A 7831-nucleotide genomic window follows, 5' to 3' on the forward strand; every position below is an offset into this window, starting at 1 on the left:
AGTTTTGAGCAGGAATTTCTGGTTTGGGTGTCGGTCTGTATGTATAAATGACTGATTTGGAACAAAACTCCAGGGCCCAGCCAGGGACAGACTTGCTAAATGGGTCAGGTCAGGTTGGAAAACATTATAAATCACTGCTTACCCAACCTACCAGGTGAGTGCTTAGAGCACTTTCCTCGAACTGTTGCAAATCTCTGCATTCCTTTGGCCTCACCAGCTTGTCTCTGCTGCTTAACCTTCTGTGACTAGGGGCAATGTGGAACAAAGCAAGAATCATTCGACTCAGGCAGCCGCTCATGATGACGAGTTTTGCCTTTTTATAATTGAGATGGCTCCACATGCAGCATTTTTTTTTTTTTTTTTTTTTTTTTTTGCCATTTTGGCCCACAGATTTGAGCTCTAATTTGTCTCCCTTTGTTTCTTCTTTTCCCATACTTATTCCAACCACACACCAATTGCTTTCATGATTCCTTCCTATTCTTTCACTCCTATTTTCAACCATGGCCGTGGCGCTCAGCCATCCCCACCTCACTCTTTCTTGTGTTCAATTCACCATTCACAGCACCGGCTCTTCAAATGCGGTTCCTGGGCCAGCAGTATCAGCACCACTTGGGAACTTGTTAGAAATGCAGATTCTCCAGCTTCTTCCCAGATCTCCTGGATTAGAAACTGGTGGTGGGGCCCAACGTTTTTCGTTTAACGAGCCCTCAGGTGAGAGCCTCTGAGCCTCTGATGAACGTCATAAACTGATTCACCAGCTAAAAACATTGTTTCATCAGTTGCCACTTAACCCAGAGATCTCGAATGGCTCCCAGTTCCGACCAGATTGGTTTCACCTCATCAACTTCTGCATTTCCTTTGCTCCAGTCAGACTCCCTGTTCTCTGACATTTTTGCCATTCCATGCCACTCCCCTCCGCATGCTCTCCACGCTTACTCATATCCTTTGCGTCTTCAGCAGCATAAGCCAATCTAACTCCTGAGCCCAGCCCATAGCTTTCTCCTCCTGAACTTATTCTGCTCTTATGCCCTTACATCGTCCAATGCACTCATTTAGCAACTATTTCTCCAACCTTGTATTGATAACCATCGTTTTATGTACATGGATCCAGTTTTCCCAAATAGATTATAAGCTTCTTAAAGTTTTATAATATTAAACCTCCTAGCATCATAGTCACAATGCCTGATTTCTTTCTTATGCTTTACATCAGTCTTTCCAAAACTGGCCTGATGATAAGAACACCTATTGCATTTGTTGGGGGGGGGGGGGGGGGAAGATTCTCAAAGCCCCACCATAGAACTTCTGGATTGGAAACTTCAGCGGAGAGTCCTGTGGACCTATAGATTCAATAAATGTCCCATTGTTTCCCATCATCAAATGTGTTTGGGAAACACAGCTGTGAACAACAGTAAGTGCTCAAATGTGGATTTTTTAAAAACAGATGACATTTTTATTGCGGTTTTTATTTGTATTTTTCAATTACAGTTTACTTTCAATATGATTTTGTATTGGTTTCAGGTGCACAGCACAGTGGTTAGACGATCATAAAGTTTACAAAGTGTTCCCCCCTCCGATATTTCTAGTACCCACCAGACACTACATAGTTATCGCAATATTATTGACTATATTCCCTATGCTGTACTTCACAACCCGTAACTGTTCTGCAGCTACCAATTCGTACTTTTAATTCCCTTCACCTCTTTCTCTCAGTCCCCCAACCCCACTCCCCTCTGGCAACCACCAGTTTGTGCTCTGTGTCCTTGAGTCCCTTTCAGTTTGTTTGTTTATTTTGTTCTTTGATTAAAAGAAACAAACAGGAAAGGAAGAGCCTTTGTTAGACACACCCTGTGAGCACATAATTACTTGCTGAATGCCTGAGTCTCCAGACGAAGTTGGGGAGGAGCAACCAAGGGAGGTGAATGGCTGTCAGATACCAGGAGACACTAGGGAGGGGAAAGGGGCAAGTCAGGAAAACAGTGCCAGTGGACAGTCTGATCTATCTATTTATGAAAATTTGTTTTTGTTGATTTTTTTTAGAGAGACAGAAAGGGAGGAGGGAGAGAAACATGGATCGGCTGCCTCCTGCACTTACCCCAACCAGGGATCGAGCCCGAACCCTGGGCATGTGCCCTGATGGGGAATTGAACCAGTGACCTTTCGGTACATGGGCCGATGCTCAACAAACCGAGTCACAGTGGCCAGGGCTGGACGGTTGGTTTAAATGACACTCCGCTTCTCCTGGGAGGGACGTGCCACTCCAATGCCAGCTGGTAAGCAGAACTCCAAGTGGTAAGGTGGGCATGTGAGTAAAAATAAAAGGGAGATAACAATTTTTTTTTAAAGTTCCTTTTATCGTGTCTCACTCTGTGAACTGAGTGATTTTGACATTTGTGAACCACCAGAAGCCAGGAATTGCTTTCCCCCTGAACCATACATTCCAGGAATCCCCAAGAAGATAGTCTCTTTTAGAATATCATTCGGGCCAATCTGTGTCACTTTCTGTGAAAAATCTTTTTCACAATCTGTGAAAAAATTGAGCCTAGAAAGTAAACCACTTGCCCAACAATGTGTTACTTTTTATTTTCAGAGTAGAAAGTAGGATATAGGTGTTCTGACTCAACCATCCTGGGCCTCTTTTTAAAAAATAATTATATTGAATTTTAAGTGTCTCTAAACCTTCGTTTTTCCTAGACAAGAATAATAAATACTTAACTTTATCTCAAATTTGCAGAAGTGAAGCCTAATCCTTAAAAAATATTAATAACTGAGATAAACTCCACTAACGATGTGAAAGCATCCGTGACAGTGATGTGCATATACTTGGCTTTTAATACCTGTCTATTCTATTAGTCTTTGAATTATAATTCAGATCTTTACCTGAAAGTTCATCCATTTCCGTTGTTGCATAATTAAGGGTATTGGCTTTGGAGTGATTTGAATCTTGGCCCTGCCATACACTGTGTGATTTTGTTCATAATTGTTTAATTTCCCTAAGCCTTGGTTTCTCTGTGTACAAAACAGGAATAATAATACCTTGCATGATTGCTCTGAAGAGTAAATGTACTGGTGCTTGAAAGTGTTTAGCGCAATGCCAGACATTTAGTAAGTTCTCAATGAATATGTTATTTTATGATCTGTCCCCTCTCCTAAAAAAGCAGTAATGGACAGAGAGTGACATCTGAGCCACCTATTGGAGTTTGAATCTTGGACCCATCACTTAACTACTTGTGCGGCCTTGGAAATGTTATTTAACTGCTCCATGCCTCAGTTCATATCCCCGTACATATGAAGACGCTCTACCTGATTTGCAGGGTCACTATGGGGAATGAATGAGTTAATACATGAAAAGTGCTTGGTACAGTGCTTGGCACAGCATAAATACTCAATAAATATTAGCTTAATATATTAGTATATTTCTTTCTATACTTAATGGCCTTACGATTTTTCTGACTTTGACGAGGAGATCCTTTCCTTTTGCTAAGGTTCAACTTTCCTTTTTGTCTATTTCTGTGTTGAGTTTGCATCTGATAACTATACCTCCAAGTCTGTCATTTCATCCCTTCCTTTCTTCTTAAGGTTAGAGGAGCCCTTTACTCAACAGTCAGAAATTAACCAATTACGCATGAAAGACATGATCAATAGTAAAGGAACAAGAAGAGTGCTGGTAATATATTAGATGTTTAGAGCAATTCTGGAAAAGCAACAACAACAAAAAACTAGAGGAAATTTTAGGGGATATTAAAAAAAAGAGTTAATGATCTAGACAGAATAGAAACTATGCTAAAATCCCTTGAAATTAGCCCAATTTTCCTGGTATAAAAAAGAAGGAATAATATAGCATCTTTCTGTTTGCCAAAAATAAGTTCTTTTATTTGTTCCTTTCTACTTTCTGTATTTTCAACAAGTAGGTCTAAAAATGCTCAGTTTGGTGTATTTCCTACTGACCCAGTCCTGTTGGTGTTAGTCCTTTGCGTCAAGTTTCCAGAGCATCGCCACCTCCCTATCTTTGTGTGTACTGTACTCTGCTCATGGCCCTTCCCCAATTCTGCCTTGGGCAGGACTCTAGCTCTACAGAGATGTTCACCCCTCCTCTGAGGATCCCAGAGAAGAGGGGCTCTATCCCCAGCTCTGGGAATCAATCCTGACTTGCATAAGCCCAGTTTGGTGCTCTCATTGTCTGCCAGTGATTGGTTTAGGCCTGGGCACATATCTTAAGTCTGGCAAATGAAACATGAAAGGAAGTCTGCTGGGGACCCCTAGGAAATGTATCCTTGTTCTTAAAAATAAATTCAGGGAAAGAAGCAGTGCCTATTCTTTCCTGCAACCATAAGGTTTACCTAAGATTAGGAGGGCAGACAGTAGAGATGAAGATCGGTGATGTTCTAGAGCAAGAGGTTAATGCTGAAGCCACCTTACTTTGGGAATTCTTGTTATATAAGAGAACCAGATTTCCTTAATACATGATTGAGAAAAAGTAGATTTACAGTTGTACTAGAAATAAATAATACAAAAATCAATAAATAAGAAAACGAGAATAAACTCTGTTTCACGTACTTACAACTATAAACCTACTTTTTGACCACCCCCGTATTTAAGCCAAGCTGAGTTGCATGTCATCTCAGCTCTTATATGTAGCTGGAAACATCCTAGATAATATACAAGCCCTCATTCTGCTTAGACAAAGACTGAGGCCTCATACCGGCAAGTTCTACTACCTCTGTGAAGCTGCCCAGAAAGTCCCAGCTCAGAATTAGGATCTAAGAGTCCTCTCCTTTGAACTACTTTATTCACTCAATTCGCCGCCCCACCCCCCGCCTCTTTCTGTAAATGCAAGACCCTATGATAACTTTTGCTATTCCCAATTTCTTAGACGCCATCTGAAAAACACAAGCACTTTGCCCTGTTGTCAGTGGTACTAGTGGGGAGGGAAAGAGAACAATTTTGGCCTTTACAGTCTGCCTGCCCATTGCTTTATATGCATATGCATGATTGGTGGTATGTTTTAATGTAAGGAGTGTAGGTTTGTTGAGTGCATTACTTACTAACTGCAGGTTTTGTGCAACTTGCTTAACCTCTCTCAACATCTGTTTTCTCTTATGCAAAATATGGTCAGTAACACCTTGGAACATTATTTTGAGGATTAAGTGGAGCAATGAATGTAAAATGTCCAGTACATAGTAGATATTCAATGATATCATGTATGCTAGCTATCAGCATGTGTCTAGATACACAATTTTCCTTAATTTGTTTGGGATTGATGAAGAAGAATTTCATGCAGAGAGGACAGTCAGCAGTGGGCAATGGAAAAAGTAAAGAAGTAGAAAATATTTAGATGTCATCTCACTAATATTCTCATTGTTCAAATGAGGAAACAGAAGCCCAGAAACGTTCTAAGACTCACCCAGTTTTACTGCTCTTCGATGCATTTCAATGTACACAAATGAGCTTCTCACCCCAGGACATGTGATTTTGATGATTAGGGTACATCTCTTCCCCCACTTTTTCCCTTCTGCTTGCACTGAGATTTGGATCAGGTGACAAAGAGGTAGATGTCAATGTGAAATACTTTCAACGTCAGCCCAAGTGAAAATGGGTAAGAGAGTAACTGCCAGGGGGATCTACAAAAAAATTACACATCAATCTATTTGAAAGACACAACATGAACACTGGGAATGTAAACTATTAGCCAAAGAGAAGACGAGAAATGGGGACCATCTCTATTCTTAGACACTATGGTAGATGTTATTAACCTCAGCAATTTGATTAATCTCATGTTCCTCATCTATAAATGGTTTTGCTCTCTACATCACATTTCCTCTGTCCTATTTGAAAAATCCTAATAAACAGGAGAGGAATTATGGAAGCAAGGAAAATAAGAATGTGAAATGTCTTGGTCACTACTAAATTAACCTTAAATCAAACACCAGCATCCCACAGAACTCTTGACTTGCTCAAGTTCATCAAACTATTGAAATTTGCTCAGAGGAATGATCATTGCTCTTTTGCAATCCAGGTGTAGATAGATATGCAGAGGAAACAATGATTAGATTTTAGTTGTGGAAACATATTCAGTCTCCTCATCCAAGGACATCTACTGTCCCCAAACTCAGAAATCATGATGTGAACTTACGTCATGAGGCCAATCATTGCTAGAGTGGGGAAGGAGACCCAAGTAGGTCCTCAGTTTCCAGAGCACAAGTAGGAGTCATGACAGTTGATGTGCCTCCTTGTAAGAGAAAGGGAAGGCTGTTACTGTTGAATGAGTGAGTTGTGATACACGATAAGGCAGGTGAGCCAAGGACATGACAAAATAAAACAGTATATATACTTTAGTTAAGAAGTTGGTTTCAGAAGTCAACCATGAATCTTGCCAATCTTTCATCTTCTTACTTCTCACTATCCACACCTCAGAAATACCAAAAGAAAAATGGGTGTTCCTATAATTCAGCCAATTTTCCCCGTGCTCTTTCCTGTCTTGTACTCTCCCGACTCCCATCTATATTGATGATTCTATTATCTTCCATTTTTAAAAAATATACTTTTCTTTTCCATTTAAAACTCAACCATTTAAATTCTTCTATTTATCTAACTTTTTTTACATTTTTGCTGAATTTATTGGGGTGACGTTGGTTAATAAAATTGTATAGTTTTCAGGTGTGCAATTCCAACTTTTTCTTTACTCTTTCTTCCTGTCTTACGTAGTAGAGGTCAGAGTTCATCTATTTTGTTACAAGGAGAATTTCTCATTTAAAATGTCCTTGATAATTATAATTGCTATTACTAAGGCTTATGAGACTAAACAGATATTCACAGAGCAGCATTCAAAAATGTTTATGACAATACATTTACGAGCAAAGAATTGGAGGCAATCTGGACATCCAGCAAGGGGGAAATGGGGAAGTAAATGCTGGGAATGCTATCAGCAGTACACTGGATGTCCATGGCCCACCGTGTGTAGATCTTCAAAAGGATGGAGAAACAGGATAAACTCTAGACACAATACCATTTATGTTAATGAAATGAGTGCACCCAGAAAGATATGTATTTTATAAGGAAATATACAAATAAAATGATGCATGTCAAATAATAAAATGGGTGCATATTTGGAGGGAAGGCAATGGCAGTGGAGAAAGGGGGGAAAGGAATACATTGGTATAAAAATCAAGAGAAGATATTTGCATTTATTAGTGATGATAATGTGCCATAAATGGGACAATAATGCCGTAAGGATGGATTAACTCAACTCTATACACTTGAAGTTCCTAATAAATATATAAATAAATAGCAAAAGCAGGATTATCTATAATAAGATAATTGAGAGAGCTGAGAGATGTTTTGACCGGGTTGGTATGAATCAGAGATGCTGTTTCCATAAAGAGGCAAATGATGTGTCCTAGGAATCATACTATCTAAAGTTGGGCAAATGACAGCCCTGTGGGATGCTGGTGTTTCAGTTACTGGGTAAATTGATGTGATTGCCAACCTGATTGTCTTGCTGGCAGGGATAACTACGGAAAACCATGCAATTTGCATCATTGTAGATAGAGAGTAAATATAAGGTGTCCCCAAAATATGTATACACTTACTTTAAATATTGTAAAGGCAGTGTTTATTAAAATACATTTCATTTACAAAATTGGGCTATCAGCTGTTAAAGTGTGTATACATTTTGGGGGGACACCCTGTATATCTAAGGCAAATTTTCAGTATTCTGTTAGAAATAATAATGCCTTGAATTTGTATGATATTTTATGATTTGTAAACTCAAAGCACTTCTGAGTTTACAGTCCCATTTGATTCTTTTGAAGGGGAGTGAGATGTTGTTATACAT

Source organism: Miniopterus natalensis, chromosome 5 (genome assembly GCF_054644295.1).
Source record: "Miniopterus natalensis isolate mMinNat1 chromosome 5, mMinNat1.hap1, whole genome shotgun sequence".
Taxonomy (NCBI): domain Eukaryota; kingdom Metazoa; phylum Chordata; class Mammalia; order Chiroptera; family Miniopteridae; genus Miniopterus; species Miniopterus natalensis.